This window comes from Ctenocephalides felis, unplaced genomic scaffold (assembly GCF_003426905.1).
Source record: "Ctenocephalides felis isolate EL2017-DRISC unplaced genomic scaffold, ASM342690v1 CF-g0.4_SCAFFOLD_03571, whole genome shotgun sequence".
NCBI lineage: Eukaryota > Metazoa > Arthropoda > Insecta > Siphonaptera > Pulicidae > Ctenocephalides > Ctenocephalides felis.
The window spans coordinates 69,947,708-69,961,255 of NW_020539725.1; positions in this window are offsets into that span (position 1 = coordinate 69,947,708).

Below are 13,548 nucleotides of genomic sequence, written 5' to 3' on the forward strand. Positions count from 1 at the left end.
GCCGTTTTCTTGTAATTAACTGTTGAAAAAAAGTGTTAAATTTTCGTCCACATTTAAGCTCATCCTACCGAACCGATTTTGAAAAATCAAAAACTGTTCGAAAGATATCATTTGGGAATGATGCTGATTAATTTTAGGTGAAAATCTACCGAGCCGTTTTCTTGTAATTAACTGTTGAAAAAAAGTGTTAAATTCTCGTCCACATTTAAGCTCATCCTACCGAACCGATTTTAAAAAATCAAAAACTGTTCGAAAGATATCATTTGGGAATGATGCTGATTAATTTTAGGTGAAAATCTACCGAGCCGTTTTCTTGTAATTAACTGTTGAAAAAAAAATTTAAGCCGATTTTCATGGAACTTTTTTGGCGATATACATCATGGTCTTATAGAACTTACTGTAAATTATGGCCTTACGACAAGTAGTTTAATTTTACAAATTCGTCAAAGTTTGCTAAAATTATTATCGTTTTTTTTTTTCAAAGTAGGATTGATAAAGTATATTATTTACACTTTTTTGATTAAGTCGATTATTTACACATATCGGGAAGTTCATGTAACTTGCCTCAAGGCTAATTACCAAACCAACTAGTTCTTGTTAATATTTAAATGTTGAATAAATCAAAATAAGAATAATAATAACCTTTCATTCGTTTTCCAAGTTGCGATAAAATTTACCGAATTTATTATAATTATTTTAAAATATCTAAAACAATTGTTATTAGTCATTGATAAACTTTTTTTTTTTTTCATTTATCAATAACCATCAGAATATAAATAAATATTTTAGGGAGTGTCCATTAATTACGTGAGCATGTTTTCAAGGACTTTTTGATCTCCCTTCCCCCTTGGTGATACATGATGATATTCAAAATTACCCCCCCTTCCCCACCAAACATCACGTGCATTTTTTGTTACGTGATGAAACTGTAAAGTTTTTGTTTTTTTTTTTGAAAATGTTTGATTTTTTTGTAAAAAGTCAGTTTAAAATAAATACACATTATAACTTACTATACCCCACCCTCCCCCACATAATATTTTGTGATTTTTTCTCAACCCCCCCTCCCCCTGAAAACCTCACGTGATTAATGAACGCCCATCTTAATATAATTAAATATAGCCCAGTGGGTAATTACTATTAGATACAATTTATTGGATCAAGTTAATTCGGCATCATTTTTTGAGTTTTCTAAATTCTGGTGCAAAAAGCTACGGAGCAACGAGTTGATAAATGATTATTTTTATTTCTCGAATGTTTAATTATGGTATAGGAAGTACCAGCAATTTGTTTTAAGGCACAATGCCATGCACTGCTAGTTAGTTTAATACTTATGTAATATGTACTAATGACAACAAAGAAGTAAAATGTAGAAATAACATTTTTCAATTTTGTAAACTTTTTATTTTATTTTTTATTTTTTGAACATCAATCAGAACTTAATAGTTCTGTAAGCTGTTGTGCAGATTTGACTTAATACTAGTCTGTTCGACAGATGGCAACTCTAATAGTTGTCCTATCTCCGTATGATATATTATTATTTTAAGTTCTCTAATAGGGAGAGTATTTTTATTGGTGCAGCAATTCCGAAATAAGGGCTAATTTCAATTGGAAACATATTGATATATATATTTCCAAGTGAAAATTCTTGTCAGTACTGCTTGACAATAGGCTAGTTGAAGTGGAATCGAACCCAGGACTTCTGAATCAAGTCCTGTCGTTCTGGCTGCTTACCCAGGAGTAAGCCCAATTTAGTAAAGTAAATCAGCAGCAGTTTACTATGTGATTGACAAATATACTCATCATGAGCTCGATTTGGCGACACAAACTTGTGCCCATTGTTCGATGTAAGCACCACAGTTATCTAGTTAAGAGCACTATCATCCCATAATATATCTAACGTGTATTGGGTGCGCTTCTGTAAACATCTTCTTTAGATTTCCAAATTTGGTCAGCCTTAAATCTAACAACCGGTCCACTCCATCCTTTTACCTTACCGCAGGAGATTGGGGTTCAAGTATGAACCTATTGAAAAATCTGAAAATAGATTCTTTTTAGAATGTCTATCGTTGAATTCTGAATTCTCGTTAAAAATGTTGAATATTTCTTGTGCATAATGACAGTCTCTGCGCCGTTGGTCGGAGCGAGCGTGTCAGGCACACCTCGGGGACAGGCTCTCGTAATATTATAAGCGCCTGTTTCAGACTTTATCAAAAACGAAAGCAAGGTCGATCGGTTTACTCTATACAACAACGATATATATATATACAATATACATAAATATATTGTATATATATACAAGGGGACAACGGATAAAATCATCACAAAGTCTTGCATGTCTTTGGTTGGAGACGCATCGTATAAGGGCGAAGCATAAGGGTCCAATTTGATTCTGAGCAAATATACTGTAAAAACCGAACATATTATATAGTAATGAACAATATCAAGCAAATAGCTATCTGACTATGTTCAATAAAATTCCCAGCCAAATCATTATTGTAGAAATATGCTCTTTTTGCTATTTTTCAAAAAATTGTCACCTGCTTCTTTTTATCGCATATGCCTAGTAAAATGGGTTGGCCAGGGAGCAAGCAGACCCAATGTCTTACTTTTAATTTTAAAGGAGTTTTAGGAAATAATAGCTACATTATTCAACCAATGCAAAATACAAATTTCATACATAGACAACACTGTATACAACCTTGATATACTCATATTAAGCATAGTTGAACTATTAATTTGATTTTTCTTGTAAATTGTAAATCTTTATTAATTAATTTGAAATTTTTATTTATTATGTTTTATTTTTTACACTTTTGCCAGGGTAAAAGTTCAGTTGGTCCCGTTTACCCCACCCATGAGTGAGCTTTGATCGATTTATGTTATATATCAAACAACAGTTGAATTTAACTTATAAAATAAAAATACGTCATATAAAACAATTAAATGGCGTATACGAGTGTATTAAAATTATATCAATGTGTCATAAATTAAACAACAGTGCTCAAAACCAAAAAAAACAACGAAATAAATACTTTTGTTATGGATTTTTAAACAATGCCGTTTATCTGCTATTAGCAACGTTGTAAGAATCAAGGTAATAAATGTTTATACATTTTTTGCCCTCTTCTTTAAAATAGCATTGGTAAAAATGTCATACTAAACTTGTTTTTGAAATAACGGTGGACTTTTACGCCTTGTTCTACTATATGCATATTTATTATACTGCTGGGTTCATTAATTCATTAAACTTTTTAATAATTATTCACTAGAACAGTTTTGGTTTAAAAGAAGTTGACGTATTGATTGTGTTATAATATTAACAGTTTGAAAGCAATTTATTTTTTAAAAGTCATATTAAAAATTGTAATAATTATTTGAATTTTGGCTTTGTTACACTACTTTTTCAGGAGACGAATAGGTCTCAGAAACGTTTTGCAGAATCATGCTTCATTGAAATGTAGAAAAATAGTATAACAATAGGAATGATAGGTACACCTTTGTTTTATGAAAATAATCAATCATAATAAACAATGTTTCAAAAATAGTTGAATTTTTATTCATAATATCACTCCCCACTTTGATATTTTTTATCTTTGAGTAAAATATAATATAATTTCTGAATGATTTAATTTAAAAATGACAAGAATTGAAATTAATAAAAAATTCTTGTTTGTAGTTTATGAATAATTTGTTTAGTGAATAACTCTAATTTTGTGTTGTTTTTGAAGAAAAATTTTTCAAATGTAAGTCTGTTTGATATCACTTTTTTAATTAATTTTATTTTTAAGTGATTTGTTTTAAACTCTTACTTACTTTACAATTTGTCAGTCATGTGGCTCACTACATAATTTTATTATTTAATTTTTAATGTATTAATTCAATTTTTATATTGTTTTCTCATGAAAGTGTCTAAGTTGCTAAAAAACTGTGTCTTGTGTTTTTTCCTAGCTTGGTATCTATTGATATTTTAATTTCTTATCCCTAAATTTTCTCACAAAACGTTTCAATTTACCTGTGTCAGTTTAACTTCTCTGCTCATTTATAGACTGAAAACCTTTACATCCGCCGTTTGAAAGTTCATATAATATTAAAGCTGTCATCAATATTAATCCTTGGTGTCGTTAGCCCCCGGTTTCCCCTATTCGGAGTATCTCCTTATGATATAAACGCCAATATGAGTGTGTATTTCGTCGACTGTTCTGGCTGGCCCACATAGCCTTCCTTTCTACTACTACATCATATCATGAATTAAAGACGATTTTACACGAATTGTCAGGCAACCGCACGGGATTCGAAAGTTGTATCTGAAAAATATCACTGTAGAATTTTTGTCTAAAAACTACAATATTTTATTACATTCCAATTAATACAAAAAGTTATCGAAAAATATTGGTTGGGAATAGGGTTTATACAAAAACCGACATTTCAGAAAACCGGTTTTCGAATTGTAAATTTTCCAGAAAACCGGTTTTAACCGGTTTGTGAATTTTATATAAAAAACCAATTTTTGTTCAAATATTCTTTAATAACAAAATAAATTAGTGTGATTTAAAGCAGTTTTTGACGGAATTCATTTAATGTTCAATTTTTGAATAGGAAACAAATTTAATTTAATTTTAATTAGTAGAACAAGGAAATAACAGTTGACCTGAAAATGTTGAAATAACTTAGAAAATTTGTTATTTATGCATCATTTTCACATATGAGAATATAAATATTTTTATGATAGTTCGATAAAAATATTACATTTTTAAATATAATTTTTTTTTACTTTTATTCAAAAAAAAAAATAGATACACACTTGTTAATGCCAATTTTAGTTCTAAAAACCATTAAACAAAATTCAATCAGAGTTTATTTTATTTAGAACAATTTTAATTAATTAATTTCAAATATTTAATTATTTTTTGATTAATTTTATAACTTAATTAAAATTGAAATAATAGGTTGCACTTTTTGGACATTCAACCACACGTTTCTGTGCCATATAATTAAAACAGATAATTTTGTAAATTTTGAGAAAATTATATTGGAAATCGCCTTGGTAAGATCCAAATTAATAAGATCTAATCTAATTAAAAACGAAAACTTTATTTTTGAAATAAACAGTTGAAATTTTTATATAAACATTTAAATTTAGAATTTTATTAAAAATTTGGTTGATTGAGTCAATTACTACACAAATCGGGAAAATTTTGCAACTTGCCTCAAGGCAAAATGCTTTTTTAGGGTAAGTTATAGTAATCGCAAAAAATCGAAAATGAACATTTTTATATATCTTCATGTTTCAAAGGTTTTCTGGACATTTTGGCATACCTTAGAAAAAAAGGATGTATGTGTGTGTGTATGTGTGTGTGCGGATACAAATTTTTGTCTACGATTTCGGGAACACCGATCAACTGATTTGAATAATTCAAAAAACATTCGGTTCCTATTGATATGAAAACGTGCTGATTAGTTTTTGGCGGAGGCAGGTCTAGCCGTTCCGAAGATATGAGGCAAAAAGTGCCGAAAACGGTAACTCAGTTTTTAAAACAACGGATCGTCCGATTTTAATAATTCAAAAAAAATTCTACTTGTATTGACAAGATGAAGAACTGATCAAATTTTTGGGAAGGCAGGTCCAGCGGCTATGGACTCTCAATGAAAATAAGTTAAAAAAATGTCATTTTGCGGTCAAGAATGTTTATTGGACATACGTAATAATGTGTACACATTTTGTGTAAATTTTTTTGGGTTCCATACCAAGATTTTTATTACGGTATGAAAAGTTCCAGCAATTTGCCTTAAGGCACAATGCCATACACCCCACTAATTCAATTTGTTTTCGATATCGGACCGGCATTTAAGTCCCGTGTAAAAGAGTCTCAATAGTCATCAAGAGTGTTTTCGAGCGTTGTTCCTCCTCATCTCATTTGACTCAACATCATCAGAGTGGATTGCTCTTTTTGTGATAATACTGATAATACCTATCAACCTTTTTAAGTTAAAATATTCAAGGATCTCAGCACTTGAAGTAATGACCTTTATCTTGCTTAATTCATTATCCTGAATTTTCTCTTTGGGTCTCTTTATTTACTTAAAGGAAACATTTCTGGTAGAAAGAAATCTGTTTGTCTCTTTGGAGTACTTAGGACGATATACAAATTAGGCAAATTAGTCAGTAATGGGTAATGAAAAAATTGTGCACTATTGTTATCGAATGCTTTCTGATTTATTCAAATCGGTTCCCAAAATTCTCGACGAAAATTTGTATCCGCACACACACACACATCCATCTATTTTTTCTTCAGGAACCTCTGAAACGTATAGATATGCAGAAATTTTCATTTTCGATTTTATATGATATGCAAGAGTTCACTAATATTTATATATATAACAATTTTTGAAATAAATATATAGAAAATTTATTACAATTATTTTTGAATATACATTTATAGAGAAAATCCTTCCATCATTCAAATTAATTCTATTTTTAGCAACATCTGCTAAAAGCGTTTTTTGATACTTGTATATCAACAGATAACCGGGAATGAAATTCATGAATTCATTATTATCGCAAAACCGAAAACAGCGTTAATATGATAATTTTTTTTATGCCAATTAATACTTCTGACCTTGATAAACGCGCAAAACACTTATCTAATATAATATAATAATAGAACAAGCGATTATGAATAACTTTATTCGACAGAGAATCGATGGAAAATGTAAATTTATGATTAAAATGAGTTATAGTAATCGCAAAAAATCGAAATTGAAAATATTTGCATATCTTTACGTTTCAAAGGTTTCTGAGGTTTTTAGTATGCTTTAGAAAAAATGGATGTACGCGGAAGAAAAGCATTTATGCGTCCCAAACTAGGTCTTTTGTCTGGGTATGTCAGACTCTATAACGCATGGGTAAAATACCTACTAAAACCTCCGCCCATCATTTTTATCTGTGTGTATGTGCGGATACAAATTTTTACAAAAATTCATTTGATTCGTATTGATGAGGAGCCGTGCTGATTAGTTTTTGCCAAAGGCAGGTTCAGAAGTTTTGGAGTTGCAGGGCAAAATTTGCCAAAAATGGTAATGAGTGCTTGAGATAACGGAGCGACCGATTAGATTGATTCAAAAAGCATTTTATTTTTATTAACTGATTAAATTTTTAGAAGGCAGATCAAGCGGTTTTGGAGATCCAATAAAATAGTAAAAAAATGGCCAAAATGATTATTAGACATATGTACATCAAATTATCAGATATTTTATAGAGATTTTAGTAATAAATACAAATTTTGTAAACGGGTTCCGTATCAAGATTTTTGATGTTAAATTGCTTCGAAAATTTTGTTGCTTTGAAAATAGTTCAAAATGATCAAAATATAAAAGAAATAAGTCATTTTTTTTAAAAAAAAATGTCAATTCTCAAAAATCTAAAGTTTTAAATAAATTTTAAAGCTCTCAGAAATTGGTGCGGGAAGTTTCACCAATTTTCCTCAAGGCGCGATGACATGCACGACTAGTTTTATTTTTTATCTATTTATATATTCATAAATTAAATTTTTATTTGCATTTTATCTATGGTATTCCGAAATGATCAAAAATCCTTGAAATGTAAAAATATTTATTATTTTGCTATTTCAATAACTCATCTTGAGAAAAGTTAATTACAAGGATTAGAAAATTTCAAATGCAAATGTTTCCAATTTTGCATAAACAATTTTCTGTATAAATTTTTATTAAAATTGTATATAAAGTTATTTAATCAGACCTAGTATTTAAAAATTATTTATTATTTTGCTATTTCAATAACTCATCTTGAGAAAAGTTAATTACAAGGATTAGAAAATTTCAAATGCAAATGTTTCCAATTTTGCATAAACAATTTTCTGTATAAATTTTTATTAAAATTGTATATAAAGTTATTTAATCAGACCTAGTATTTAAAAATGTTTAAAAAAGATATTTACAAATATTTTAATTATCAACCGGACGTGAATTAGCCTATAATTTTTTGTGCAATAAATAACATGAAATAGTGTTTTTAGATAAAAAAAATGTAAACATGAAACTTTAAATATTTAAACAATTTTATCTAATCTGGTTGAAACATTTTATGTAGCTTGTAAATGTCTATAACAGTTTGCTAATAACTCAATTTATAATTGACTTTGTGTCCGAATCGAGCTTGTGACGAATATATACGTCGATATACGAAATTTTGTAATTTTTTTATGACGAGTGTATTCGTAAATTTTATCTAGTTTTTAAAATAATTTGCAATGTCATAGAAGAAAATTAAAAATCATTTGAAGAAACTGAAAAAATGTCTTAAATTCATATGTAGCAAATTATCACCTAAAGTCTGCATTTCTGCTAGGATTTATATAAAAAATTTAATATCCAGTTTTTACAAAATATTAGTAAATATTATCTAGTTTTCACTAATACAAATTAATCATAATGTCCAAAATTAAAAGATATTTGAAGAAGAAACTAAAAAAAAGTCCTAAATTCATATATAGCAAATTTGCAAAATACTAAAGTTCAACCATAAATTATTTATACCTAAATTAGCATTATGTGATATCCGTTACATATATATCGAACGACTTGTAACGGATAACACATAATGCTTATTTAGGTTTCCATATTTTAAATTTTAAATTATAACAGACTGATGATGAGACAAACCTAGTCTCGAAACGTTTGTGAAAATTATTATTTAGTTGAAATCAACCACAATTTTCTGATCTGCAAATATGCATTAATTGCCAATTATTTCTTTTGTTCACCATTTTGCAAGAATATGCGATTGCACGATAAAATGATGCTACTGATCATTTAATAAGGTACAATAATAAATAACAAACGATAACCAGTAGTTTGTCAATAGTTAGCTCCTGGTTTTTGCCTGATTGATAAATAATTGCAACAATATATATATATATATATATATATATATTATATATATAATATATATTAGGTGAAGTAAATTTTTAGGAAGCAACTCAGTCTATGTAAATGAGCGGGTGAATATTCAAGAGATATGCCTCGATTTAAGGTTATTTCGATACGCGAGCGAGACGAAAGTTATTTTTCGTAGCGACAGAAGGAGAGCTATACATGTCGATTTTTTTTAAAATAAGCTGGAATAAGAGTATGCAACACATGTCGTTTTTTTAAAAAATGAGCAGAAATATTATAAAAAGAGATCTATACATGTCGATTTTTAAAAAATAAGCAGAAATATTAAAAGAGAGGTAGAGGAAGGTATCAGGAAAAGGAGGTATCAGGAAAAGAGGTATCAGGAAGAAGAGGTATCAGGATGTTTATGCAAGTCTTAAGGGTAATGTCTTGTCTTAAGGGTAAATGTCATTTACAAGTAGTCCATTTTTTTATTTAGAGTCAGTATTCCTTTATAAGACACTTTTACTTCCAAACTTTGATAGCTATTTAGTAATATCTGGTATAACCCTACACAGCCGTCAATATTTAGTAATTCCAGCTCTTAAATTATTAATTTTGTTTCAACTCACTATTAATGAAGTTTGTTGATCCCTGGATTAACCAAGATGAGACAAAAATCGTGACTATTATAATTCTGCAAAGGATTTTGCAACATGATGGCAACGTGCTGGTGTGATTGCACCAAGTTGCAGAATTGGTTTTGAAAATGCATCTGAATTAAATTGGGATTTTTGGATAAAATGTATTTAATAGTTTTATATTTATGATCATCGTAGAGTAGACCATACCACACCGTAGGAGTGGATCTAACTTAGTTCTTACTGAAATAGGGCTAGAATATTCAATTCATAAGTAGATTCTGGCAGAAAATACTAGTTAGTTAGTTCTTTGTGTTAATGTGTATGATTTCAAAGTTCTAACGCAATTCTAACTTTACAATGCCTGAAATTATACTAAAATCTACTACTTATATGTAAATAATCTATATTCCATGTGACGATTATAGCCACTTTCAATTTCATCCAATTTTCAATCTTGATTCTAACTATATTCAACTTCCCATTACAACCAGAATCTAAAAATATACTAAAATAAACATCTTAAGTGGATTCTTAACTAGATTTCAACTTGATTATTGGATTGCTTAATCCTGGATTATAGATTCCAACTAGATTATTGGATTTTGGATCGAATGACAACAAATATGGTAAAATTATGTGTGTTTGTAGGTGAAATGATGTCAGTTCGAATCCAATAAGTATCTAACAAAAATCAAATCACAATAATAATAATAAAACATGAGAACCCAATAGAATAATAGGTTGTCAAATATCTCCCTTTCGCTTTTTTGCTCTTGGTTTAATACAAAAAGGCGGAAGGGAGATATTTGACAATCTAATATAATTAGAACCCAGTAATAGTCTGTTTCTAGTAAAGAATTTATAAAAATCTAGTAAGAACCCAACAATCATCAAACAATCCAATGTGAATCTAATACGAATCCAGTAATCCAATGGGGATAAGAACATGACTCCTTCTGTAAAGTGGATTCTAATTTGATTCTAACTGGGTTCATATGCAAAATTACTTCTTTTAATTATAAATTGATTCTGATTCTAATCTACGTTCATTCTAACTTCATATATGTAGAATTTTAGATATTAAATATAATGTGAAACGACTTTGTTATAATAAAATATTAAAATTTTACTTAACATTACATATTCAAATTCTAATTGACTTTTGAGTCGAACAGACTGCTTTATGACAAAAATATAACTAAATTTTACTAAACATTAGTTTATTAAATTCTAAGTGAATTCTAACTTGATTGCGATTTGCTAATATTGAAGTTGCAGTTGAATTTGCAGTTGAAGTGAAAATTGTTTGAAATCTGGCATTATAATAGTTAAAGAAAAATCGATTTTTATTTGATATCATTGAATCTTACATATCAAAGCCAAAAGTGAATAATTATTAATAATTGAAGAGTAAAACAAGTATGTTTATATTATTGTTTGTGTGCAAGAACCTGGTAGCATTTAACCAGCTACCTACCAGAAGCAAGATTTGCAATTCTGCAAAACTAGTTAGTTACCGGATAGATAAATCTCTCGTATAAATTATTTCTTATAATCAACTCTTATAAATACATTTAAATATTAATGCAATCGTGTGTTCGTAATGAAGATGCACATGTGTGTAGATACATTCTTGAGGATTTAGTTAGAATTAATGATACTAGAATATATAATTGTTCATATAGCAGATTAGCGAATATGAATAGCTAATTTAAGCTATTCAATGAAAAAATTATTTTAAAAAATATCCAAAAAATTAGTTTCTTTTGAAAAATTTTTTCTGTTTTTCGTACACAATAAAGCTTCAAACAAAAAGCAGGTGAATTGTCATTCAGTCTTAAATATTGACAAAAAATTGCTTTCAACAACTGTTGGTGAATCAATGGCAAAAAACAAAAATATATTTAAAAAATTAGAGATGCTAAAAATTACAAGATAGATTCCCTTTGAAGTGAAAATGCTGTTGTAAAAATAGAAAAAACCTAACGTATTTTTTCGGTTTTGTTTAAGTTGACCACGTATAGTTCATGCAACTTACCTTAAGGCAAAATGCCACTTCCAACTAGTTAATTTTTATTATTATTATATTATTTGTATAAATAGTATCAGAACTCTGCCATCTGCAAAAATTACTTGTAAATCGAGAATCTTGTGGTTTGAATCTGATATTCATATCATTTCATCAAATCTTTGTAAGATGTCAGAACGTTTTTATATTGAAATAACTGTTATAAATTTATGAATTCGAATAGATGTAAATTTCTATTCACAATGTTATTTAGAACGAATATCATATAATTTAAAATCATTCTTTCTACCAAAAACTGATCAGCACTTCTTCCTATAAACGATTGCTTTTTCAAAAAGGAGTCGATTGCTTTTTCAATTATTCAAATCGGTTGATCCGTGCTCACGAAATCGTCGACAAATATTTTTAATCTCATATATACACATACATCCATTTTTTATAAGTTTGTTAAAATGTTCAGTAGGTTTTGGAACGTAAAGATATGTAAAAATAATATTTTAGATATTTTTGCGGCTACTAGAACTTACCACGTGTAAAGATCATAATATTATACTATTAAATATCCTAACCATACTAGTATTAGTAATTATTTTAAATTAGTTATTATTTTTAAATTTTATTAAATAATTAAATTTATCTTTAAATAGTTGGTTATTTTTAATTTTAATTTTTTTATAATACCTATTTCAATTATAGTTACCTTACTACATCAGCTATTTAACATATAGAGTCATTTTGAATATGGTTGTTATAAATAAATAAAAAAAAGAAAATATAGTGGATTAATAATCAAATGCACAAACATATTTGGGCATTTATAACCTTACATATTATTATTAAACTTATTAAATTAATTTGTAATTTTATATTCAAATAAAAATATCTTTTACTAATTTTTTCCCTATTACCCTCTGACAAATTTAATCATTATCCCTTATTAAATAAATATTTAAATTTGGAATAAATCCTAGTAAATTACAGCATTCATAATCTTGCATATCAATATTAAACTTATCAAAATAATTAGTAATTTTATATTTAAATAATAATAACCTTTACTATTTTTTACTATTAACATCTGACAAAATATATATCTTTTATCATCACTTACTAAAAATTAAATTTTGAATATATCCTAGTAAAATTACACTATATGTTTATATAATACAAAAATCTTAATCAAGTAGTTTGTAATTATTAGCATAGTAAAAACCATAAATAAATATTTTTATATCTAACAAAATAGTAAAATTTGCAAACGCAGACAGTAAATATTAGCTCAGCTGTTTTTTTAGCGGCGTATGGAAAAATCTATGGTTAATATAATTTATGTTTATTTTGATAAGTCTCATTCTTAATTTAATCAAATTTATGATTGACAGTAAGCTTTAATGAATTAATCAGAAACCACAGTATAATTTTATTTTTTTGTTTCATGAACATCGTAAAGCAATTTTTTGTAATTCTTGTGTTGATGGCAGCTTTGGCTAGTTAGTATAAATATTAATTATCTGTTTTACAATATTATTATATTCATATTATTATATATTGAGTGTTTGAGAATCTCCCAATATTTGTTATTTTTATATCATAGTCCAGTAAATTTTTTATATTAACTAATTTTTTTATCTACATTAATTCTACTTTTTAATTCTGTATAAAGGACATTGTTTTAAATTGCTTTGGAGATAATATTGAAACAATTTATTTCATATTTTTATTTTTTGATACATATTCGAATCGGTTGATCCATGCTCCCGAAAACGTCGACAAAAATAAGTTGTATCCCATTGGGACACATATATAGGATTTTCATAATTTATTTATGATTTTGTTTTATATTTTCATCCAAATCTTCATTTTACAGACAGACATAGACATGGTGGACGTCGAAGAATAAGAAAAAAATGTCATTAAACCCAAACAAATTATTTAATTTAATTTAATTAAATTTTATTAATAATAAATTACAACAAATGACTA